The sequence below is a fragment of the Trachemys scripta genome, chromosome 20 (assembly GCF_013100865.1).
Source record: "Trachemys scripta elegans isolate TJP31775 chromosome 20, CAS_Tse_1.0, whole genome shotgun sequence".
NCBI lineage: Eukaryota > Metazoa > Chordata > Testudines > Emydidae > Trachemys > Trachemys scripta.
Window position 1 is genome coordinate 15,468,966 of NC_048317.1, and position 26,359 is coordinate 15,495,324.

The window sequence follows — 26,359 nt, forward strand, 5'->3', positions numbered from 1 at the left end:
TGCTAAGTGTCCAGTTTTTGCCCAGAAGTCCCAGTCGAAAAGGGACCCTGGTGACTCCGGTCAGCACTGCCGACCAGGCTGTTAAAAGTCCAGTCGGCGGCGCAGCGGGGCTAAGGCAGGCTCTCTACCTGTCGTGTCTCTCCGCAGCTCCCAGAAGCAGTCGCACGTCCCCCCTTCAGCTCCTATGCGTAGGGGCAGCCAGGGGGCTCCACGTGCTGCCCCCACCCCAAGCACTGGCTTCGCAGCTCCCATTGGCTGGAAATCACAGCCAATGGGAGCTGCGGGGATGGCGCCGGCAGACAGGGCAGCGTGTAGAACCACCTGGCCATGCCTTCGCATAGGAGCCGAAGGGGGGACATGCCGCTGCTTCCAGGAGCTGTTTGAGGTAAGTGCTGCCCAGAGCCTGCACCCCTGACACCTCCCGCATCCCAATCCCTTGCTCCAGTCCTGATCCCCAACTCCCTGCCCCAGCCCTGATCCCCCTCCCACACTCGGAACCTCTCTTTCCCAGCCCGGAGCACCCTCCTACACCCCAAACCCCTCATCCCCGGCCCCACACCAGAGTTCTGGGGCGGAACATGACAGCTGTTCAACAGGTTGTTTAAAAAGAAAACCTGCCCAGGAGTTGAAGACGTTCATTGAAGGCAAATGCTGTAGCCAACTGGAAACACAAGAAGAATTAGGTAACACTTAGATTTGTTCTGTGTTTGTACAGCTCCTAGCACAATGGGGTTCTGGCCCATGGCTGGGGCTTTTAGGGGCTATCACACTACAAATAATAAATAATAAGCATACTGCAGCGATGGGCGCTATAGAAAACCCTTAGATAGGCAAAAGTTAATACGCCCTCTAGTGGCTAGATCACATATAAAGGTTTGTGGGTCTGCTGCCTGATGTTTTAGCAGAAGCGCGTGCTTGACCCAGAGGTCCCACGTTCAGCCCTCCTGGGTGACTCCTCCAGCAGTGGCGTTACACAAATCGTTAATGACCATAAATAGCCAGGACTGGAGTTTAGCTCCCCTCTGCACCCTCCAACAGCAGCGTTGGCCCTAGACTGACGCGGGACGAAAGCCAGCCAGCGTTACAGCACAGCTGTCCTTTGCAGCTCTTCCAGCTACTGCCCCAGCCAAACGCTGCTTCACTTGCAAGGACTAATAGGCTCACAGCACAGGGCTGCGTGGCTGCATCTTCACCTGTGGCAGGCGAGTGAAGGGCAGGAAACAAAGCCCTCTCATACAACCTGAGCCCGCTGCCCACGGGCATTACAAGCATAGAGCCAAGCTAAGGCCCCGTCCTGCAATCTGATCTGACCTCACCAATGGGGCAACTGCAGTGCAGAGTAAATGAGCAGATTTGCACTGGACCCAGAAGCCCGGTCAGACCTCAGCATTAGCCCAGGGCAAATCAGCACATCCAGGAACACCAGGCCCTGATAAAACCTGGAGCGTGAAATATGGATAATCATCCGATCAGACTCCTTCAGCACAAGGGGATGGCTTTATAGTTTTAACACTACAGCACCACCTGTTGGCAAAAGATATCACTACAGCCCTAGTTTGTTTTATAAGAGCAGGAGATGTCCTTAAAAAATTAAAACTCTGGGTCCTTTAAAATCATAATAAATCACCCACATTTAAAGATACATGCGCAGTTTGTTTCAAGTTGTAATTCTGTAGCAAATGGGATGGGCTCTAGCTTCCCCAGCTCCTTTGTCCAAGAGCCATCTGACCGTCCCTATGTGACAGCTGCAGATCGTAAGGCAGGTCCCCCAGCGACCCCCGTGTTCATGGGCAGGAAAGGGACACCTCAGGGTTTCTCCAACTAGTGTTTCCTTCCAGGTCAATTGCGGGATGAGTTGGTGGGCAGGTGCTCAGCCCACCTAACAGACAGGTGACCATGTCACAAAATAGTCTCACCACGGCTGGCACTAACTGGCCCCTTCAGCAGAGATGCCAAGGACTGGATGGGCCATGGAGACCGAATAGCCCTCTCACCTCGAAAGGTGGCTCCCATAGAGCAGGGTCCGCTGGCAGGGGCTGTGGGCGAAGCGTGCCCTGCCGCTGCCCAGCCTGTACCCCTTCCCTAGAGCGAGACGGCCGCCCTCCAAGGCTGTCACATGTTCATGGCATAGTTTTCATTGGACCTAAATTCATTGTAAAGTTTAAATGACAGCCCCACCCCCACCCCCTGCCGTAAAGAGAATCTGCTTCATTTATGGCAAGCAGGGCTGGGGCTGGGCCAGGTGCTTCATAAAGGCCAGACTGTAACACTGACCGGCTCCAAGGGGCTACCTTGTCGTTACTCAGCGCGCTGCCTCGGGTGCTGGGATTCATTTCTCGGCATGCTGGGTCCGTCTGTCTTCTCCTGGCTGCAGGGCACACGTTGTGGGGCCTGTCCTACAAGCGCCGAGCATGCCGACAACAACAATCCGAGGGACTGCACAGCGCCTGGCCAGGGTGCTCTCTGAATCAGCGACCGAGGAGACAACGCCGGGTTTGGGCCTGGAGAAGTGGCCAGGCTCCGTAAAACTGGGCCAGGACCACGTCCCTCGGGTGCCTCAGCACTGCCAGTCCCAAGCAATGAGGAATGACGGACAGCAGCACCAGGTCAGGAGTCATTCGTGCCGTTCCGGGGGAGGTTTGCCAGCCCTAATGACTCCTGGCAGCAGTGTGCATTGCCCCACCCCCACCCAGGACAGGAAATCAGGGCCCAACTCCCATTCTTCTCATTAGGATTTGAAGCCCTTAGGCTCCAGTCCGTAAAGGTACATAGGTGCCAAAGTCCCAGTTTTGGGCCCACTGTGATCTACAAAATTGCCACTGAACCCTGCAGGTGCCTCAACTCACTTGGCCCCTACATTTTCAGGGTAAAAGTTTCCATGGCCTGTTTCTGCCTCTGGCCATGTGCGCAGCTCCCTCCCTCCAGGCATCTGGACGCCCATCTGAGCCCCAGAGCAATCCAGGAACTGGGGGGCAGATCGGGGCTCACCCGCCTAACTAGGATTGCCTGGAACGCCCGGTCAAAAAGGGACCCTGGCAGCTTCATTAAAAGTCCAGTTGGCGGTGCAGCGGGACTGAGGCAGGCTCCCGGAAACAGCAGCATGTCCCTCTTCCGGCTCCTATGCGTAGGGGCAGCCAGAGGGCTCCGCACACTGCCCCCACCCCAAGCGCTGGCTCTGCAGCTCCCATTGGCTGGGAACCATGGCCAATGGGAGCTGCGGGGGCGGCGCCTGCGGACAGGGCAGCACACAGAGCCGTCTGGCCATGCCTTTGCCTCGGATCCACAGGGGGGACATGCCGCTGCTTCTAGGAGATGCTTGAGGTAAGCGCCGCTCAGAACTTGCACCCCTGACCCCCTCCCACATCCCACCCCTCGCCCAGCCCTGATCCCCCTCCTGCCCTCTGAATCCCTTGATCCCAGCCCATGGCACCCTTCTGCACCCCAAACCCCTTATCCCCAGCCCCACCCCAGAGCCTGCATCCCCAGCTGGAGCCCTCACTTCCCTCCAACACACCCCACCCCCCTGCCCCAGCCCTGATCCCCATCCTGCCCTCCGAACCTCTTGGTCCCAGCCCGGAGCACCCTCCTACAACCCCAAACCCCTCATCCCCAGCCCCACTCCAGAGTCTACAACCCCAGCCAGAGCCATTACACCCCTCCACACTGCACCTCCCTGCCCCAGCCCAGAGCCCCCCCCACCCCAAATCCCTCATCCCTGGCCCCACACCAGAGCATGCACCCCCAGTTGGAGCCTTCACCCTCCCACACACACTCCAACCCCCTGCCCCAGCCCAGTGAAAATGAGCGAGTGAGGGTGGGGAGAGCAACTGACGGGTGTGTGTGTGTGGAGTGAGCAGAGGGCGAGGCCTCGGAGAAGGGGTGGGGCAGGGGTTGGGGCAAGGGTGTTCATTTTTGTGGAAGTAGAAAGTTGGCAACCCTATTAGTCACGTGCAGGGCCTGACCCAGAAGGTGTGCTCAGAGGCCACCACCAGATTGGGTCTGTGATGGGGTATACTGGGACCTACCACAGACCACCACAGAAAAGGAGCAGTAAAGGTGGGTCCTCCAGGCCTGCCTAGAAAGGCTGCAGGGAAGCAGCCAATCAGAGCCCAGCAGGCTCAGTTAAAAGGAGCTGCAGGAGCTGGGCAGGTTAGTTCCTAGTGGGGACCAGAGGAGCAAGGCAGGTGCTCCTTGCTGGAGTTTAAGGGAGAGCCAGGAGAGGGTTTTGGTGACTTTGTCATTTCCTGAGGAAAGAGAGGAGAACTTCAGCCCTAAGGGAAGGGTGAAGAGGAAGGGGCTATGGGGGAAGCAGACCAGGGAATAGCAGCAGCCACTATTACAGAAAGCAGCATGTGGCTGCTTTTTATAGGGTCCCTGTGTCAGGGCCTAGAGTAGTGGGTGGGCCTGGGTCCCCCCCTGACAGGATGGCATAAGCCCTGAGAAGGAGATAAGGCTTGTTTAGAGGCCTGAGTGAAGACATGGACTTATTGACATAGGTGGTGAGTTCTATGGGCCTGGAGTGCCTGGGCACCAGGAATATTCCTGGCCTGGCTCCAGCATTGTTTGAGGCTGGGTCTCTTCCTTGGCCCCGTCTTCTGCCCCTGAGTGTCCCCTAGGCGATTTAAAATTGCCCTGGGACCACCACTGGCAGTGCAGCTTCTGCCTGTTTGCTCCACGTGACTGCCGGCCCCTCCCTGCGGCCCCTGGGTGGGTAGGTTGGGTCTGTGTCCACGCGCGTTGCTCCTGCCCCAAGTGCCCCTGTGGCCAATAGGAAGCTGTGGGGGAGGTGCCTGGGGGTAGCTGCACATGGAGACCCCCAGCCTGCCCTGCCTAGGAGCCCCAGGTAAGCGCCACATCCCCTCCACTCCCTCCCAGAGCCTGCATCCCCTCCCTCTGCACCTCCTCCTGTCCTCAAACTTCCTCCCTGAGCCTGCACCCTGACCCTAGCCCAGAGCCTGCACCCAAATCCCTCCCAGAGCTGGCACCTCAATCCCTCCTTCTGCCCCTGCCCTGCCCCAGCCCGGAGCCTGCACCCAGCACCCAAACTCCATCCCAGAGCCTGCACCCCAGATTCCCTCCCCCACCCAAACTCCCTCCCAGACCCCAACCTCTCACCCCTTCTGCACCCAAACTCCCTCCCTCCCAGAGCCTGCACCCCAATCCCCTGCCCCAGCCCAGGGCCTGCACCCCAGACCTCCTCCCCCCACCCAAACTCCCTCACAGAGCCTTAGGCAGGTGGGGGCAGAGTTTAGGGGTGGCGGACTCTGGGCATTCTGGACACCACCAAAATGTCTACAAACTGCCACTCCTGCTTATTGAGTCTCTAGGGAGAAAACCCTGGGAGCACTGCTCTTGGCATGGGCTTAAAACTAGCCCAGAAGGGCTGAGGACTGAGTCCAGAGCCAGGGCTGAAGACATGACTGAGGGCACAGGGACCGGCCCACTTGAACCTTTTACCTCAGAAGGGGTTCGTTCATGCATTTGACTGTGTGACTTAGATGGAGGGCTGAGCCACCAAAGACCCACCTGATGCGATTCACAGCCAACGGGGTGCTCACAAGAGGTGTGTCCCCCACCACAGGGTCCCATTGGGAATTTGAGCCCTACTGCGGGAGGCGGTGCCTATGTGGTCACTGTTAGCCCAGTGGTGAGGGCACTCCCCTGAGCTGCGGGAGACCCAGGTTCCATCCCCACACCTGAGGGGAAATGAGGGATTTGAGCAGTGCTATGGGATAGTCTGATGTGGGGGGCTGATAGTCTCTCCAGTTGAAGCTGTTCCACTGGTGCGGGGGGGTGGACCCAGGGACTCTGACCTCCCAGGTGGGTCCCCAAACCACATGATTATACAGAGTCCCTTTGTGGATCTAGGCCAGCTGGCCCTCGAGCTCCTGCTGGGGAGCGGGGCCTGTGGCTTGCCCAGCCAGGGCACAGGGTTGGGGGCCGTTCCAAACGGCTCCTGGAAGCCGTGGCATGGCCCCCCTCTGGCTACTATGCATTCCAATGGCCCCCTCTGGCGCTGCAGGGGCGATGCCTGCGGACAGGGCAGCATGCAGAGCTGCCTGGCCATGCCTCCATGTAGGAGCTGGAGAAGGGACATGCCGCTGCTTCCGGGAGTCGCGTGAGGTAAGTGCTGCCCAGAGCTTGCACCCCTGAGCCTCTCCATGCCCCAGCCCCGATTCCCCTCCCACCCTCTGAACCCCTTGCTCCCAGCCCCTCCTACACTTCAAATCCCTCATCCCCAGAACCCACACCTCCCAGCCGGAGCCCTCACCCCCCCCGCCCCACAGCCCCCTCCCGCACCCTGAACTCCTCATTTCTGGCCCCACCCTGGAGTCGGCACCCCCAACCCCAGCCCTCCCACACCCCAACCCCAATTTCGTGAGCATTCATGGCCCACCATACAATTTCCATACCCAGATGTGGCCCTTAGGCCAAAAAGTTTGCCCACTGCTGACTTAGGACATTTAAAATTGGCCTGGGAAGAGCCCTTGGAAATGCCCCCTCAGGGATGGATCAGGCCTGCAATGGCACTGGGAGATGGGCCAGAGGCTCTGAGAGGCATTTCCCAGCAATAGCTTCCAGGAGCTGATGCCAATTCACCCCGGATGATTTATTTCGTAGCATTTCCTCTTATTTTTTCCAAGCTAAACGAGCTGGCTCAGCGGCCGCGGGCTCACTCCCTTTTCACTGTCGCTCTGTGACACAGAGCAGTCAGGCGGGGGCCTGTCCCCCCAGCGCTGTGCTGCTGTACACAGTCACTCTGAGTGCATGCACCCAGTGGGGGGTGGGCATGACATGCTCCCCGGTGGATTACAGACACACTGAAGATCAGATTTTCAGACGTGCTCCGCTCCCTTTAGGCACCGAAATGAGACTCAAGGGAGCAAAAGGACCACGGCTGCCTACAGGGTTGTGTGCCTGGCCGGAGGAGGCAGGAACGGGGCTGGGAAGCCCACTCACAAGCAGTGGCACATGCTGTGGGGCTGAGGCCTGGTAAGAATTGCACCAACCATGCTGGTTTCCCTCCTGTGCCATTGTGCCAGGTTTGGGGGGTAGCCTTGGTGAGCCCCAGCTCTCCAGCCACCCCCACTCTGGTACATGTGGAATGCTGCCCCTGCGATAACCGTCCTGGCTTCTCACCGTATGGCTCCCCCCCACTTTAAGTCTTTTCATTAGCTCGCCTGCTTCCACCAAATCAGCCACAATGGGAGGGGGAGATGGGAATGAACCATCCACCTCCTCTGCACCCGGCCCATGCATGACTCTCCTCACCTGGTCATGCCTCCTCATGGCAGAAACTTGCTCCTCTTCCCCCAAATGCAGGGAGGCCCCCACCTCCCTGCCCACAGTCTGTCTCCCCCCCAAGCACAGGGAACCCACTCTGGCAGCAGGCGGCTCTCACCAATTCACTGGGCTTAGCTGGAACAGGGTGATCCATGGGGAGGGGCGGCTGGGTGGAGAGTCTCAGGGAACCGCAGGGACAGGATGTCATTTGGGCAGCAGTAGGGTGTGGAAGACAAGCTAGAAAACCAACCAAATGCTCATCTGCTACTTGTCATTTTAAATTCCCCTGCCAGTGTCAAATCTGTTCCGAAGTGACTGGCCCAAGGTCCCACCCTGAGCTGGGACCTGAACCCCAATCTCCTGAGCCCCGGTGCTGTGCCTTCATCCCAGAACCAGACCTGGATCGTCCACCCTTTGTAAACCTCATCAATCAAGACACACTTCACTCCGCCCTCGGTAGACTGCCATAAGAAGCAATGTCCGAATCCTCTGGACATAAAACAATCCAAAGCACAACCCCTACCAGAGCCCTGCACAGCCCCACTGCTAACGACACGTGGCCAAGGGAGCCCACACGACAGCCATCTATAGCCATTCATAACCTAACCAAATTCTGCACACCACCTGGAGTTCACAATGCATAGCATATGCTACCTGTCATATCCTATGCCTTTTGTAGAGATGAGCTATGAAAGCATCCTTATAGTCCTGGGGCACAGTGCCCTGTTCCCAGATAGTCCTGAAAAGGCTGGTGAGTTTCCTGACCAGGTGGGCACCTCCACACTTATACACTTCAGGTGGAATGCTGTCAGGGCCTGGAGACTTGCCCGTGGACAGCTGCTTCATGGCCTCAATAATCTTGTCTAAAGGAGGAGTGATGGGCATCTCCTCCAGGACAGGATGCTGTAGGAAGTGAGTCGATAGTTCATTGGACATAGGCATTGACAGTTCAGGAGACTAGCAAAGTGCTCTGCCCAGTGAGAGAATATCACTGTCATCTGTGAGCAGCCAGCTACTGTCCACTGTGAGGACAGGGGCTGTACCACTGGATTTTGGGCCTTCATGTCACGCTTGTCAGCTGCTTCCTACAGTGCAGCCTTCTGCTGCCACCAGTGTTTCTTCATCAGCCTTAGTCAGGTTTGTAGTGTATGTTTGGCCTGATGGTACCTGGCCTTCTTCATTGCTGATTTCTTGTCCAAGACGTAGGACTTGTGTGTGGTGTGCACGATCTTCAGTAGCCAGTCTATCTCAGGGTCATTCTCATTGAACCAGGCTTGGTGTTGCCACCTTAGAAAGCCAAGAACCTTGGATGCTGTATTATACGTGACATCTCTGAGCTTCTGCCGGGTTGCCTCAATATCTGTGGAGTTCTTTGGGACCTCGGCTGGAGCAGTCTCCAGTGTCTGTTCCAACTTTGTTTCCTGGGGTCTTTCATGGCAGCCACATTGATCATCTTTGGGGGGTTGAAATGATTTCTGGGGCGCTTTGGTGAGAAGTGTAGCGACATGATACATCTCGCTACCCGATGATCTGACCAGCATTTGGTGCCTCTCAAAGAGTGGGTGTTGTACACATCTTTAATGTCTTTAGACCATACTGTATGCCTCCATGTTGTCTTTTATATTTATTGGCCTGTTGGAAAACTTTGTTGGTAATAGTTAGATTGAACTCTGCACACTTGGAGAGAAGTAGTTGACCATTGGAGTTTGACCTTCTAATGCCGTGATGGCCTAGCACCCTGTTCTGGGTGTCAGAGTTGGCTCACACTCACGCACTAAAGTCGCCAAGGACAATGAATTTGTCCTGGTGTGGCACCCCTCTGACCTGCTGAGATCTTCATGAAATGCCTCCTTGGACTCTCACAGCTGTCTGTCATGGGGAAGATCCTTGCATGGGTTGTTCTCAATAGGTTCGTCTCTCATCTAGTGGATTTGGTGTGTCCAGAGTCACCGTGGGGTTTTCATGCTGGCCATGGCACCAAGGACATGATTTTTGCAGGCCAACAAACACAAGAGAAGGCTCGTGAACACAACAGAGACGTGTACATGGTGTTTGTTGACCTGCCCAAGGCCTTTGACACGGTGAATTGTGAGGCCCTATGGAAACTCCTTCATAAATCTGGCTGCCCAGAGAAGATTATTGCTGTCATCTGCCCATTTCACAATGGCATGATGGCCAGGGTGATGGAGGGTGGTGACTCATCAGAAGCCTTCCCCATCACCAAGGGCACCAAACAAGGATGTATAATGTCTCCAGTTCTCTTTGCCATTGTCTTTCTAGCCATGCTCGTTTGCATCCCAGGACTTGACAGAGGCGCACACATCGGTTCAGATTGGCTGGGCTCTAGCGACTCGGGTTCTGTGCCAGGGCGATCGACGAGCCATTGGAAGAGCTCCTGTGTGCTGATGACTGTGCCCTCATTGCGCGCACACTCGAGGACATTCAGCTTATCGTGGGCGCTTTGCCTAGGCCTCAAAATGCCTCGGTTCCACGCTCGGCCTGACAAAGACGCAGGTCACGTCCCAGCCAGCCCCAGACCATCGGCATCACGAGCACCTGATCTCGTCGTCACAGCTGACAACACACCCCTCAAGTCAGGTGGGAAATCCGGCTGCCTGTGTAGCACACTTCCCAGCAATGCCACGCTGGGTGAGGAGATCGCTCAGCGCCGGGCGCAGGCCAGCTTGGCACTTGGCAGGCTCACCCACGGGCTCTGGAGGGAGCGTGGAGTCTGCCTCAGAACCAAGAGAAACAACCTACCAGGCTGTTGTACTCACCTCACTCCTCTACGGCTGTGAGACACGGACGCTTTCCCAGCACCACATCAATCAGCAGGAGAGCTCCCACCCTCACCGCCCAACATCCAGCCGCAGCATCAAGTGACAGGACTGGATCCCCAACACTGAAATCCTTGACAGGTGCCAAATCCCTGATGTCGACAGCATCCTCATCAGGGCTCAGCTTCACTGGGTTGGACACGGGGTCGCATGGAGGTTTCCCGTATGCCGGTAGCAATGTTTACAGCCAGCTGAGCACAGGAACCTGCTCTAAGGGTCGGCCCGTCCTCAGATATCAAAATACCTCGAGGACCGACTTCATGCACAATAGACCTTAAAACCTGGGAACTTGTTGCCCTGGACAGACCCAGATGGAGGGGTCTGTGCCCACGTTTGAGGAGTGGCTGTGAAGTCTCTGCAGGAGAAGAGCACATCACAAGGTCAATGCCCCATCCTCCCCCGTGCAAGACCCCAGATCGGACTCGCTTCCCACGGGAGAAGCGATAAGAACAAACCCAGAACTGAAGTCAACATCAGCTGAACACTCCTCCATCGCCGTGTATCCTATGCCACTCCTTGTGCTGGCAGCCACTGCAGTTCAGCCCAACCCTCCTGCCCCCCCCCAGTAATCACTCCCTTTAACTCCAAGCATGCTTGTTGTCTGCGACACTGTGAGCCGACAGGCCGATCTCGTTGCTGCTTTTGGTGACCCGGCTAGGGTGCACTACACTCTAGCACCCGGCGGTTGAACAGAGCCCAGTAGGAGACCAGGGAAATCTCCTATTACACACGCAACTTTCCCAGAGGGTTGCACACATCATTGCTTATGTAGGCCACGCTGTACACCCAGCTGGGCTCTCACCCAGATGATGGCCAGGTCCCTCGCCCCGTACTCTGGTCAGAACCCCACTGATTCAGGGGAAAACCAGAAAAGGCTGCCCCTCCCCCAGGCCTCGGTGACGTCACTGTCTCACCCCTGTATCTTGACCCAATCGGTGGGCCTGGTTCTAGTGGAAACCAGGCTTTTGGGGGTTTCAGATTGTCACAGAAATGCCATCGAGTTGAGTGTACGTCCTCACCCCACACTCTGCATGGCCAACTGTGCAAACTCCGGCTTTTCTTGATAGCCATATAAATGTCCAATCCCTTTTTGAATGGCTCTCCCCTAACGAGCGACCTGCTTCTCTCGCTAATATCCCTTCCTGACCCCCCTCCCCTGCTGATCGGCTGCTAGCCCTGGAGATCTTCACCCCACAACCCACCCAGCTTGCAACACCTCCCCCTACACAAACATCCACACCATGCATGCAGTTCAGCTCCCTAGGCCCCTCACAGACCCCTTTGCAAGCCAGAGAGAGGGATTCCGCTCTCTCCTGGCTGGCTACACGCCCTCTGACCAAAGAAACCACACGCTGCACGGGGGGTTCACAGGAAAATACTCACAATTTATTACCCAAACAAGTCCCCAGGTGGGAGCAGCTCAGGACTCTCCCAGAGATGCACGCTGCTCCCTTAAAAAAAGACCCTCCGTGTTCACTGCCCTCCCCGCCCCATCTCAATTCCTGACAGCAACCAAGTCAAAACCAATGAGCTCTGACAGTTTGGGCGCTGGGGGCATCTGCCCATCTGAAATTTCCCTTTGGAAATCCCAGTCCTCAGACCTTCCTCCCAGCCCTGGTCACAAGTATCCACCACAAACCAGTCTCCGCATTCACTCTGTTCCCAGCTGCTCCAGGAAGCCGCATGTACACACTATACACAGCCGACACCCACCCACACATACACGTTACACAGACATTAAATCCAGGAAACCTCTTGTTTACATGTTAGGAATGATGCTAAATCCAGTATCCTTTTACAAGCATTATTTAGCCATGGGGGGCCAGAGTCTGGTCTCATTTCCACTGGTGTAAAATTGGAATAACTCCATTCACTGCAATGGACTTACTCCAGATTTATCCTGGTAGTCACTGAGATCAGAATCTAGGCCTGAGCCTTCCAGCAATATCTTGACAGATGGATGTTTTGCAAATTCAGCACAGGATCAGTGCTTAGAAAAATCAGATTGGTCCTGAAACCATTTGTATTGGTCCCATCAACAAAGCACGTTTGTTCCAGTGTGATTTTTAGCAGCTGATATTTCAAGTTAGAGGTTGATGCTTTATCCCCTTGGGAATCTCGGATTTCCAAGCTTCCACCAAGAGGACAGACAGCATCAGTTTCTGTCTCAAGTGGTTCTTGAGATGGCAGCTACCAAAACACATTGGAATTCAAGTGTGGGGAGAGGGGGGTGGGAAGCAAGATGGTAATCGGAGTGTTGAGATTTAAAAGATCTGATAAAATGACCTTGGATGATTAGAAATTAGTGCTTTATACCCCTGGAAAGCTGGGAATACCAGCCTTTTTAATGGCAGGAAGTGTCTATTTGTCCCCTAGGTAGTTAAGGAGAAATGAATTTCTTAAGTCTATGTCAAGCCTTTAGGAGTTGTTCTGTGTATCACTGGAGCTTTTTTTTTTTTTTTAAATGCCCAACACTGGGTGTAGCAAGTCCCTTGGACCAGCGATATATTCATTCCTGTCTATAACCAGGGTCGGGTTGTATTTTTGGGTCCATGGGATCTTTTTGTATAGGACTAGGAGATCCTCAGCTGGAAGGTGCTGGAGAATGGCAAGGGGCCGGTATTACTGTGCAGCACAAAGGTTTATTAGAAGCATCTTGTTCCTTGCGACACCGATGTGTTTCCGGCTGTTTTCTGATGACCCCAGGCCTGCCGGGGCAGTGAGCTCTACCCTGATTCCACAGCTGGGAGACCAGAGCCCCTGCACAGCTCAGTCCTGTCCCAGTGCCAAGGCAGGAGCTACCATGCTGGAGACCTGACCTTAGCAAGAGTGCCAGAGGGGGAAGGAGTGTTCTTCACCTCAGTTTGTTGGGTCTGGGAGCCCAGGAGGTCAATAAGAAACCTGGGCAGCAGTTCTGCATTCTCAGAGACTGGGGGCAGCCTCAGACTCCTTGGCCTTTGCGCTGGCAGGGAAAGGACAGCAAAATCCTAGTCTCCTGAGCACCCAAACCAGAGACCCTGGCTGGAGGCAACCGGGGGGTGGGGGGCTGGCAGCACAGACACAGGGTGCCCACTCGAAGGAGGAGTTAGGGAGCCCAGGGACACAAGTGGGAGGGGAAGGTCTGAATCTAAACGACTTCCCGCGAGGGGCTATTCTCCTGGCTCCTGTGTGCCCAAGGCTGGAGGCGAGGCCAGTGGCAGTGAGTCCTGGTGGATGCATAGTGCTCGTCTCCCTCCCACGAGCCAGGTAGCCACAGTGAGTGCTGGGGCGAAAGCCAGCATGAGCCCTCATGCAGCCTGGGCACGGCCCATTGATCTTCAGGGCTGGGAGTGTCTCCGCTGGGTGTGCACAGCGCCCAGCCCAGTGGGGCCTGGGCCCGTGACGGGGGCTCCTAGCACTACTGCAATACAAACAACAGGAATAGTAAGGGAGAGGCCATGGCGAGCAGGACAGCAGGGTCCTCTGTCCCAGAGCTCCCCTATGGAGCGGACCATGGCAGGAGGGAGCCCTCTATCAATCCAGAACCCTGCCCCGTGTGGCCACGGCAGCACTCGCTGAAGTGCCACACTATATCTGAGCCAAACCCACTAGGTTTCCTTTATATTTTCCTCCTCTCGGGGGCAGGGAGGATCCAGGCACGGTGGAGGGTCCCTCTACGCCTGTAGTGAAAAGCAAACATTAAACCCCCCCAAAACCTGAGTAGCGCCTTGTACCACCTGCAAATCGTTCCCTGCTGTCCTGGCCGGTAAGGGATGGGAACTTGGGGCTGTGTAATGCACCAATCTCCCTGCAGAGGGCAGTGTGCTGCCAGGTAGACAACACCTGTGTTTAGGCAGCAAAATCCTAGGCCTCAGGTTCTCTGCTGTTGTTTGGGGCAGCCCCCTCTGGGGTTTGCTGTGAAACCCACTGACGCCCCTTCTCTCTCCGCAGAGCCCCGCCGGCCGTTTCTCGTCCCGAGCGCTCGATGCTCCTGATTAGCTCAGGCGGCAACCATGGCTTGGGGGCAGAGTCAGCGCTGCTCCTGAAGGCCAGTCGTGAGGGAGGTAGCTGTGCACAGTATGCCCTGGCCCCTAACCACAACCCGGGGCAGGGGTGCTGCATGGGGGCAGGGATCCAGGCAAGCCCAGGGGGCTGGGCTGAGCCTGGTTCACCAGTGATGCTAAGCTCCATGGATTGGTGTCACTTACGCCCCGATGTGGCCTTCTGGCTGCTTTGAGACTTTGGTGAAACTGCCAAACTTCATCCCCTTTGGTTGGCAAGCTCCTAAAGGGAGCCAGGGCTCCAGGTAGCTTTATCCTGCAAGTGGCAGGGGTCCCAGCGTAAGCAGGACCCAGCCTGGGAAGGGACTCGCTTCTGTTTGCCAGACAAGGGCTTCACCTTTGGGTGCCAGAGAGGAGAATGTGCTACGGACCCCCACTGCGCCATTTGCCCCAGGCTTCTCAGAAGGCCTGAATAAGGATACTGGATCATCTATTATAAAAGAAAAGACAAGGAAATTGTGCCCCAGAACATCACAGTGAACGAACGTACTCAGCTAAGAACAACCCTTGGGTGCTCGTCATGATCCTAGCACGGAGACATCGCGGGCGGCAGCACCGCTCAGCTGTTCGGGTGTGAAGACGAGAAAATACCCCCAAACAAACGCCCTTGGTTCCTAAGTCGTGTCCTTAAATGCCATCGAAGAAACGTTTCCCCGCAGGGTTTTTCCCCAGCTTTGCCAAACGCGTGGCTGCTTATTCCCCCTTGGAGGTTCCTCTACTCCCCTGCTCCAAGGAACACAAGATGTTCTTGCTGCATAGCACCAAGGAAAACCCAGCAAGCTCCAGGCCCCACCACTCAAGCTGTGTCGATGCTCGACAGTCTCTCCTTTCCCTGCTGGTCAGAAATGCATCCCAGGGGAGGTGTTAAGACGTGTCCTTCAGCTCTGGGCTTTGGGGCTGCTGCGGGGGCACCTCTGTGGAGGGGGACTGCATTTCCTGGGATCTGTCTGTGGAGAGAGCAAGGGAGGCAAGTGCAGTGAAAAGCCCTGGAAAGCCCAATTCTCTGCAGCCCCCAGGCAGCCCCACTCCCAGGCCCAGCGAGACCCATTCCCTCCAGCTGGCCAGCCCCACTACTCACAGCCAGCGCCACGCCCCCAGCACTTTTGCCTACAGCCAGCCCCATTCCCTCCAGATCCCCTGTCCCTGGGTGGCCCCCCAGCCCATAGGCAGCCCCAGCAGTCCAGCCCACTCCCCCAGTACCCTTGCCCCAGGCCAGCCCCACTTCTCCCAGCCCCCCTGGGTGGCCCAATCCTCAGACCTTGTCCAGAAGGGACTATCTCCTTGGCTTATTCAGAGACTGACAAGGATGCCAAACGTGTTGTTCAAGGCAGCCACGTCATAGTGACCACAGCACCCAAGGAACTAGCCATCAGGCAAGGATCCCCTCACGCTGGAGCGGGGTGAAGAGCGCTGGGCAAAGGCTGTCTGTGTGCTCTGGCAGGGCACCCACATGCCATGGCGCTGCTCAGCGTGTCAACTCTTTGGGACAGGGACCATCTGTCCGTGCTGCGTCTGTACAGCGCCTAGCGCCATGTGGCCTGGTCTGTGACTAGGGCTCCCAAGCGCTATGGTAACACGAACGATAAATAACGATACTCACACTAGAGAGATGCCCATCAGAATAATAACACATAACAATCCCCATTGTTCCAGATGGGGAATTAGAGGCGCTGAGAGGAAGTGACTAGTATCACTCCGTTCCCTGCTGTAACCACTAGCCCATGCTCCTAGGCTGTGTGACCCTTCTCCAGGGCACATCTGCCCTCTGCCTCCAGTGGCCACAGGACCAGATTCCCTGGGGGACACAGAGCAGGGCCCATCAGGCAGGGCCAGACCTGCTGTCTGGTACATACCTGAGCTTAGAGACATTTCAGCTAATTTCAGAGGCAGGTCGGAAGGGCTGACGCCGGCCGGCGAGCCCAGGATGTCAGGGAGGGCGTTCCTGCGGCCAGTCCTCCCAGAGGATGCAAAGTCCAGCACAGGCTCCACCTCAGTCATGCTTCCCCTAGAAGGCACACCCAGGTCAGGCTAGAACCTCCTGCTTCCCCATCCCAACCCAGGGGCCTGACTGAGGAGCTCAGACCCTTTGGGGCAGGCTCGCTAACCGCTAAGCACCAACGGCAGGCAGCAAACCTTTGCCTCTCTCTCCAGGCCTGATATTCTGCCCCTGCAGGGGCTGCAGGGCAGTCGCACGCCCCACAGCAAACCCCACAACCCTCGGGCCCACACAGTGCATCAGCTTCTGCCCAGCAGCAGAGCACACGGGGGGAGAGGGACTCAAACCAAGATGGAGGCAGAGAAATCCTCTGTCTTCCCCACACCCCCATGCCTAGGACGGCCACCTGGCTGGGTTTGGTATTGCCTTGCTGGTTGCCAGGGAAAAGATGTAACGTGCCAGCTTTTGCCCCTTGGCTGGGACCAGCCCTCCCAGTCAGATTTGCACACGCCATTTTGTAACTACCACGCACATCACGTCTGCAAGGGCGGCCGGACTAGACCCTTGCCTATGGGCCCCATTGTGTGCTACATTTAACCTGGATTGTGAGCCTCTTGGGGGCAGGGAACATACTGTTACTTTCATCTGCACCACCAATGCCTAGATTCTATAGAAATACTATGCATTGGGGTGGGGTTTTTAAACACACAGGCCCTCTCGGGGCTGCTGCGAGGGGGGAGGAGCAGGGTGGGGGAGGCCGGGGCTCCTGGGAGGGGACGGTAAGGGGCTTCCTTGAGCTGGCAATACCCCCAGCACCAGGCCTTGGCCCACCCAGGCCATTTGTCTGTGACACTCACTCGCTGGCCTGGGAATGACTCCGGCGAGCGGGAGCTGGAGTGCAGAGCCCTGCCTGGCGGGGGCAGTGACAGCAGCCATGGGGGCTGGCATCAGGGGAGCTCCAGAGGCAGGAGCCAGGGATCTATACCTTGAACTAAAGAGCCTGGCTCTGTACCTAGGGCGACAACACATTTCCCTCCTCCGTGACTCGGTGCAGGAGGGGGGCTGGACTGGACGGTGGGTAACCTGGGCTTCGGAGCTCTCCTGGTGGGGTACAGACTTGGGTTTCTCCCTACCCCATTTCCTGTCCTCAGGAGCTTCATGGGACTGGTTTTTCTCGTGCCTTGCTGGTTTCCAGTCAGAAGTAACATGCCGGTGTTTTTGCTGGGTGATCTTAGCTACCGGCCACCCACGGCCAGAGGTGCTGGAACCAGGGGCGCTGGGGATGCTGCCGCACTCCCTGGCTTGAAGTGGTTTCCATCAGACCCGGGGTTTACAGTTTGGTTCACTGGCTCTCCGCACGTGCCAGCCCCGCTACGCATGGCATGGCTAGGAGTGCGCTGCAGCCACCCCCCTGGCACCCGGGTCCTGCTCTGCCTGCCTGCAGCAGCCATCAGCTGTTGGGGAAGCCGAGCCCTAGTCCTGCCCCGAATCCCCCCAAGTCTCAGGTAGCCCCTCCCCATGGTTCCCCCCAGTGCCGGGACCTGGCCCCACCCACAGACCAACCCCTGCTCCCCTGAGTCCCGCACCTGCCTCCCTTGGGATGTGCCCCCCCGCCACGGATCAGCCCCTCCCTCCTGGACCTGGCCCCACCCACAGATCGGCTGGTTTTTCTGTGCCTCGGAGGTGACAGCCCCAGGACTCAGGGGGGGTGTGCGGGAGCTCTGGGGGCAGGGATGGCAGGGGAGCAGTCCAAGCTTCCCCCACGTGCCCTGCCCAAGTGTCTCATCCCTGGTAGGGGAAGAAGGCAGTTCAGTCTCCTTGGCCCAGCCACTCCTCGGCCTCTCTGCTCAGACGCCCAACAAGGGGCCCAGTGATGCCAGTGGGGGCTGGTTTCTCTGACGGGGCCTCCTGCCCACAAGGAACTGGGCCGGCCCAGCTTGGCCTGGGACTTTGCTGTTTGGGTTTGGTTGGGCTGACGGGTCTCGTGGGGCACGCAGGAGGGGAGTGGCCGGGTCAGGGTGTACCAGGGCTCCTGGGCAACCTTGTCTGCGTTGTTGAAAAGGGCATTGGGAACAGGACACCCATCGAACCAGGCTTCGTCTCCCCTCTGGTTCTGCACCCTGGGGGGAATCACAGCCTCCAGCTGACCGTCTCCAGGGCCCTGCCATTGCCAGCAACCCTGTCTCTGTCCTAGCGCATGGTACGTGGGTGACACTCAGCCAAGCCCAGAGGGAACAGGAGCAGAGGTGCAGCCTTACCTGCAGCCTTCCAAAAGGGGCTGGCTCTGGCTCGCCGAGTTCCCAGGGGCCCCGCTCGCCTGGGGTAGGCTCCCTGGGGTGGGGTCTCCCCCTCCAGACGTCCTCCAGCCTGGGGAGCGATTTCACCAAGAGAATGTGGGGCTCAGACTGGGGCTCGGTCCCAGCGTGACTGGCCTTTGCCCACAGAGCGACGCAGCACAGCCTGTGCAAAGAGAGAGCGAAACCCTCAGAGCCATCCTGGGGATGCCCACATGCAACCCAGCGGCCACTCCCAGACAGAGCTGCCCCAATGTCCTCCACGATTAACTCCCCTGGCTCCCGCAGCCTGGCCTCGCTCCACCACGCTACACGTTCAGGGGGCAAGAGAGGACTATTTCCTAGAGGCAAGCAGAGAATCCCTTTCTGTCTTGCCCCACTGCCCCCTCTCCTCTCCCACCCAGGAGCAGGGCTCTCTGGGAGAGGCATGGGAGGCTGGGAACGCTCTGTGTTGGGGAGAGACGGGCGCTGGCTCGGTCCGTGTGTGCTAGCCAGCACTTATATTGGCAGTCAGAAAGGGTCAGACGACGTGGCCGTCCTATCGCCCCCTGCTGGGGAAAGGGGCTGCATCTTCGTTGCTCTGCTCCTTGAGTGGTCACCGACGCCAGCACAAAGTGCATGTAAAAGGCTGCCAGCTGGGAACGGTGGTGTTTTTGCACCGTGTAAATGACACACAAGGTGCAGGGTGATGGAGATTCCAGTCCTGAGTGGGGTGTGCGGGATTCCAAGCACCCCACTTCACATGCCATATAAGATCCTAGTACTGCTCCCTGCAGTATAAACTCTTACACCCCTCAGCTCTTTGGCAAGCATGAAGTGGGCTCCACCCACATGGGCCTTGGGGGCTAGCCACAATGGGTTGATTTCTGTTCGCGGCAGGAGTGGTGCTGAGGGGGGACCCTGTAGCCACCCCTCCCAGCGCACAGTTCAAACGTTATGCATTAGTAAAGGTGGCATGGTACGGCATCACCACCCTTACTTCTGTGCTGCTGCGGGCAGTGGTGCTGCCTTCAGAGCTGGGTGGCTGGAGAGCGGCGGCTGCTGGCTGGGTTCCCAGCTCTGAAGGCAGCGTTGCCGTCAGCAGCAGCACAGAAGTAAGGGAGGCATGTCGAGCACAGGAAGGGGTGGGAATAACAACAAACAAGGGAGGAAGCATGTAGGGAGTGATGTGTGGGGGAGTGTGCATAAGGGAGGGGATCACAGATGGGGCAGGGGAGCATCAATAGGGGAGGGGGAATCACTGATGGGGATGGGGGAGCATGCATGGGGGAGGAGGATCACAGATGGGAAGGTTGGGGCAGGGGTCACAGAACAAGGGAAGAGGAACCTGCATGGGGAAGGGATCACAGCGGGGGGCGGATGCATTGGGGAGGAGGGATTGCCAAGGGGGGCATGGTTAGAGGAAGGGGGCATGGATGAGGGGCACAGAGCCCCGAACAGAGGAACTGTAGGTGCGGGAGGAGTCCCACACCAAGCGAGGAGGGAACTGACGCCCTGTGGAGCTGTAATATGCAGCCTGGTGTGGGGCACTGCACGCCGTGGGGGTGGCACAGGGACCGGGATCCGCAGCCACGTTGGGAGCACGGGATGCTGCTGCAGTGAGCGGGACAGGCAGGCACCAGGGTCTGGTCCTGCCGCTGTGGCTGGCTGAGGGCTGCTAGCGGTGGGCTCGCCAGGCACTGAGCAGAGCTATGCCGCAGGGTGGCGGGCAATGTGAGGGGTGCGGGGCTGACCTCAAGCCGCAGGGCTGGAGCCCAGGTGGCTCCAGGGCCCTTCCCACAAAGAGGCAGTGAGGGGTCAGAGCCCTCCTGCTCCTCCCAGGCCCTGTGTGGGGCAGGCGAGCCTCAGTGCTCCTGTATAGTGCAGCCGCCCCCCCCAAATTTTCTCTCTAGCCCACCTCAGCCCCCCACCAGGAAGAATCTGTCACTGCCCCTGGTTCCCCATCCCCTAAATCCATTCAGATAACCGCAGCACCCCAGAAAATGATCCCGGCACAGTTTTACCGCGACAGCCTCATGCCTGGGCACAGGCTGGGTCAGCAAGCCCCGAACTCACAGTGCCCCAGCAGCCTGGGTGTTAAATTGCAGTTAAGTGTCAAGTTGCAGTGGGGGAGGTCCAGGTTGGATATTAGGAAACACTATTTCACTAGGAGGGTGGTGAAGCACTGGAATGCGTTACCTAGGGAGGTGGTGGAGTCTCCTTCCTTGGAGGTTTTTAAGGCCCGGCTTGACAAAGCCCTGGCTGGGATGATTTAGCTGGGAATTGGTCCTGCTTTGAGCAGGGGGTTGGACTAGATGACCTCTTGAGGTCCCTTCCAACCCTGATATTCTATGATTCTATGATTCTATGAAATGAAATCCAGAGGGAGGCTCCTCCTGGGAGCTCATTGAGGCCCGGAGCATTGTTTCCTTATGTGTGTGTGGCGTCTAGCACAACGGGCCCTGATCCCAGACGGGCGCATCTCGACACCCCACCAGACAAAGAACAATGTGGGGCTCAAAACTCAAGACAAAGCTAATCACAGGGAGATGCACTACCAGCTAACTGCCTTCACAGCCCCCTGCCATGTCCTCAGCAGTAGCTCAGATAACCTAACGGGTAGGGTCCACAGTGCAGCAGCTAGACCCTATTCCTGCAATATGCTGAGCACCTGAGACACTAATCGCAGGATCAGGCCCTTACTGAACTAGTAACTTCAAAACCCTGGGAGAGCCAGAGAGTGACAGCAAGGGACAGCGAGGGATGGGACAGAGACGGAGTCTAGAGGCAGCTGGAAGGACAGAGAAAACGATGGATAATGCCCTGGGAGGAAGGGTAGTGCAGATAGGAGTGTGCAGCTCCTACTGCAATCATGGGCATAAATGCAGTGGATTTGGGGCCCCTAGGAAGGAAGGGGGGCAGGGGTGGGACAGACAGACAGACACACGCCCTGCCTGGCTGGAAGCAGAGCTTTTCCATCAATTGCCCATCACTCTAACGTGCCAAACTTTCCCTTTCAGCTCCTGGGAGAAAGTCGAAGAGCATCAGGCTGCTAATTCACTGAGTGCTTTCTGGGCAGCGGGCGCTGGCCGCTGCTCCCCGGGCCGGGGATGGAAATATCACCATCGGCTTTGCTGCACGACAGCGTTAATCTTCCCAAACGCAAGCGTCCCGAGCAATACGGCGCAGCAGGACAGGCCTTTATGTCTAGTGAAAGGAGAGACAGGGGTCTGGCTCCCCGCACCAATAACAGTAACAGTGCCAATCAGAGCCAGCCAGACTCCCTGCTCTGCCAGCTCTTGGCAAGGAGCCTGAGGGTACGTCTACACTGCGGCTGGCCCGGGCTGATTCAGGCTCACGGGGCTAAGGGTCTGTTTAACTGTGGGATAGCTCAGGTTGCAGTCCGAGCTCTGGGGCCCTCCCCCCTCAGGGTCTGAGAGCCAAGGCTCCAGCCCAAGCATATCTACCCCACAATTAACCAGCCCTTTGTCCGGAGTCAGCTGGCCTGGGCCAGCCGCGAGGTCTAATCTCAGTGCAGATGTACCCAGAGAGTCGTACAGTTTAATCCCCGAAGGGCACCAGATCGTCTAGTCGTTCCTCCTGTATATCACCGGCCACCACCACACTGCACCCAACAACCGAAACCAGACCAAAGCGCCACAGCCCACAGGAGGGCGTGTTCCTTTCCTCTCCTGTTCTGACTGCAGACGATGCCGCTGGAACGCAGGTCATGACCCAGCCAGTGGGCAGCAATGCAGGGCCATGTCACGTGGTGGCTACCAGAGAATTCAGGGAGCCAGCCTTCACCCAGACCCCAAATTGTAAAGTCAGAGGCTCTTGAGCACAGACAATTACTTGGGGGCTGGGGGGAGATTTCTCAATGTGACCTGGACCATTCAGAGCTGCTGGTGCATAAGAAAGGTATCCAGTCCCCTCCAGCACCTCCCAGCTGAAGATCTCAAAGCACCACCTAAACATTCCCGAGTTAGAGTCTCCCAGCACCGCCATCAGGTGAGGCAGTGCTGCTGTCCCCATGTTACAGCTGCGGGGTCACCGACCTTTCCAGCTACTAAAGGGCGTCTGTAGGAAATAACACAGCACAGGGCCTGTATGGGATAGCAGCAGCCCATATGGGCCAAACCCACTGTCAGTTTCACAGCATCGGATCCTCTGCTCGGAAGCTGGCTCTGGTCGGGTATTGGGTGCCGGACCCTGATAATGGAGGGGAATCTGCAACCACCTCATGCCAAGTACCTTTGCTCGCCTCCAAATCCCTCCTCTTAGCAGCCCCTGTAGCATCAGGAGATTGCGATAGGGCAGAGGATGAGGCTGACTGCAAACAATGCTCCAAACTTTCCATCTCCTGTGCTATGAAGTGCTATATTTAGAACTACCACTAGACTCACATGGGGCCAAATGTTTCTCTAAGGCGAGGTTGACACTACGAGCTAGGCGTGCGACTCCCAGCTCACGCAGACACGCTCGTGAGCAGGCATGCTAAAAATAGTGGACCGGCGACAGCAGCGGCAGCATGGACTAGCCGCCCCAAGTACAGACCCCTGGGGTGCAAGCAGCTTCGTGTTCCCAGCAGCTCGCAGCTGTGCCACTGTCTGTGCTACTGCAGAACCTTCCCCACAGCCTCAGGTCCTGCTACCGGCTGCCAGCGGGCGAGTCACAGCCCCCATCTGCGGGGACGAAAGCTGTGAACACCAACGTCAGTCCCTGAAGTGCTGCCTCTGGACACGCACGAGGGGCAGCTCTGCTGAGTGAGAAGGGGCCGGTGCAGCTCACTGTTCCTTCTCCATTGTCTTTAAAAACCATTGCAGGGAGGTGGTTTGTTTGGGGCGTCCAAGAGACTGTTGGAAAGTGGCCTTCCTGGTACCATCAGCCCCCCCAAGTTCCCAAATCATATGCCAGGCCCCACAAGCATGAGATTGGATTACATAGTAATTGTGGGGTTCCTTTCTTTGCTGTCTGGTTTTGGAGCTTTGAGGACACACTCGCGTCATGTTTTCAAGCTTTTTTCCATCAACACGGGGGCTAGAAACTTCCTTTTTTTAAAAACGAAAGCTGAGCTTCTCGTGTAATATCATGACTCCAGGAGCAGGGGCTTTAAGAAATAAACCAGATATCACAAGACTTCAGGTGCATCAGGTGAATTGGCAACACTGCCTTCCCGTGCCCCAGAGGAACTTATGGGACACTGCACAACAGCCTAATATAAACGGACTGTCTTTAATTCCCCAGTCTCTGCAAGGCCCTTGTGGCATTTCCCTCAATGTACCTAGGTGTCTCCAGGGGAACATGGCCAACTCCATCCCTCCATCCTCGTCATCGGTGGCATTAAGTGATAACTGCTCTGTCCTGAAGAGTGCAGGGACATCTCTGCATGCATGAGTGTCTCAGGAACAAAGATTCATGCAATACCCTGCTGGCCCCGCATCCAGCCCCCAAGGTGCCTCCTTCTCCAGTGCCCATGCAATGAGCCCGTGCGGGCAGGGAGCTGGAACCAGCCCCTGGGCTCCTTTGCAGACTGTCTGGAGAGGATGCTCACTTCATTAGGATAAGGGGCACCATCAGCATCATGCTGGTAATTACCCAGCGGTAGCATGAAAGAAAACGAGCCCTCTTAGAGCAGAACAGATGGTGAAACAGACAAAGGTGGCAGACTCGTTAATTTCCCATCCCCAGCTGCTGCTGGCACCGGGAGGCCCAGCAACACGGACGCTCGTCACGCTGAAGGTTTGCAGTCAGGGTGAACCTAGCTCCACACTTCCACGGGCAGTCAGACTGATGCAGCCCCTGCTTTGTTATTGTAGGGTTCCTTGGGAGAGCTGGGCTGGGCACGGGCAATGGGCTGGCCTGCTGCTTGGTGACGGCAGGGCTGTCCGCAGGCCCTGGGCTGGCTGGGTTGCTCAGCAGCTTTGTGCCCCTAACGCTGAGCTGAAATTGTGCAATGAAGCAGTCGACTGTCCCCTCCCAAAGCCAGGCTCACTCCTCTACTGTGGGGCCTGGGGAGGTGGGACGAGGAAGTGGATGAGTAGCAGCATAGGAGGGGACAGGGCTGTTATCTGAGGGGATGCTGGCAGGGTGTGTGAATTAGCAGCTCCGACAATGGCCTGTTTGCTGTCTGTCACTGGGCGCCTTCCATTCTTCTAGGACAAGAAGGACTCGGCTGGGTTTGCACCAAGGGAGATTTCGATTGGAGGTTAGGAAAAACGGTCTAAAGGCAGGTTGGGCCCCCCCAGACCCATCGCTCACTCCAGACAAGCTGCCCGCAGTGCCCTGACAGCCTGTTGTCGCTGTGCCGTCAGATGAGGAGTGGAGCGGAGAAGCAGGCACAGAGAGACCCCCAGTGGTGCTCTCGACTCCACATCGACTGATGCGGTCTGTGCTGCCTAGTGTCTCTGTCCAGGGTCTTCCTGGCCTGGGCAGTCATGGATTGAAATATACTGATGACAATATACACCCAAATATCCCTTTTCTCTACATAGAACCTGCTCAGGACCAGTTATTGCTCCGTTTCTGGTATAAAATGACTTGATCCTAACTGAAGGCTGGCACCACAGGACACTCAGAGACAGACACAATAGCCAGGAGACACTTGGATGCCATTCTTCTCCATTACTACTAGCTGTCCTTGCAGAGTCAGGTAACTCAGTGTGCAGACAGGGACGATCCTGTGGTTAAGGTACTGAACTGGGACTCAGCAATGCTGCCACTGACTCCTTCCTCACCCTTGTGTGACCTTGGCCAAGTCACTTAATCTCTGCTGGCAACCTGTGTTCCCTTTTCCTTATCACTGGGGAGATGACACAGCCTCAGATTTTCCCTTTACTTTACACCCTTGTTTTCCAAAGGAAATTACATTAAAGACAACAACAACCCCCGCAGCATGTACCTCCAACCGCCCGGCAGGGCTGCACTATAGGAAGAATAACAGTCCTTGCTTGGGAGGCCTTCACGCTCTGCTTCTAGGACGCACTGAATAAAATAAACATCACGCTGAGGCCTGGTGCTGCCAGAGCTCAATGGCCCGACCCTCTGTCCTTCCACGCCTCCTTTTGCCATTACAAAGGGCTGCCGCCCTTCTGCTGAGGCAGCGTTTCACACGCTTCACCCTGCAAAGCGCAGGGCAATGGAGAATCGGGCCCAAATGATCCAAGCTCTGCCCTGGGACCCCGGAACCAGATTCTGATCCAGTAGGGCCAACTCCCGCAATTTGATCGCGATTCTAGTGATTTGGAGCAGGGGGAGTTAACCTGTCTCATGAAAACATAATGAAAGGCCCTCAACTCACAATTCTTCCCTTATTCAAAATGGCCTCCACCTCCCATGACCAGCATGACGGCCGCCATTTCCCCACAGTCTAGTCCCATCGGAAGTGCGCCTGCCCTTAGCAAAGATGGCTGCTGCCTCCTGCTGGTTTCAATGAGATTGACACCATGCCCACAGACCAAATGGCTGCCACTCAATGGGTTGGGGGCTGGTGGGATCCAGGGACAGTGGGGAGCAGGAGAGACCCTGTGAAAAGGGGATGGGGAGAGTGAGGGGTATTAAGAGGCAGATTTAGGGGGTGCAGGCAATGGGGGAGGGGAACGGGGAGAGGCCAAGAGGGGTGCAAGGGATGGGGGGGCAAGGAGGAGGCTGAGGGGGGTTCAGAGGGATGGGGGGAGGCTGGAGGGTGCAGAGGGATGTGGGGGGCAGGGGGATGGGGACAAGGGGGAAGCTTAGGGAATGTGGGGGGACAAGGGGAGGCTTGGGATATGAGGGGGTGCATGGGAGCAGGAGGGAGGCAGATGGGGGTGTAAGGGGCATGGGGAGGCTCTGGGGGTTAGAAGAGGCCAAGAGTGGGGGAAAAGGTTGGGGGGTACAGGGGGATCTGGAGTGGCAGGAGGAAAGCTGAGGGGGGTGGAAGGTGGTGCCAATGAGGCCAGGAGTTTGTGGAGGGACAGAGGGAAGGCCAAGGGGGTGCAGAGCAATGTGGGG

At 57.1% G+C, this 26,359-nt stretch overlaps 1 long non-coding RNA gene across 3 annotated transcripts in view; it reads right to left on the reverse strand.

The window, feature by feature from the left end:
• Positions 1 to 13,091: 13,091 nt before the first annotated feature.
• Positions 13,092 to 26,359, reverse strand: part of LOC117868286 — a 54,970-nt gene continuing 41,702 nt past the window's right edge. For all 3 annotated transcript variants that reach the window (XR_004643599.1, XR_004643598.1, XR_004643600.1), the window contains exons 2-4: positions 18,356 to 18,557; positions 16,015 to 16,166; positions 13,092 to 15,108 (exon numbers count right to left, since the gene is read on the reverse strand). This is a non-coding gene — a long non-coding RNA (uncharacterized LOC117868286). The remainder of the gene's footprint in view (positions 15,109 to 16,014; positions 16,167 to 18,355; positions 18,558 to 26,359) is intronic.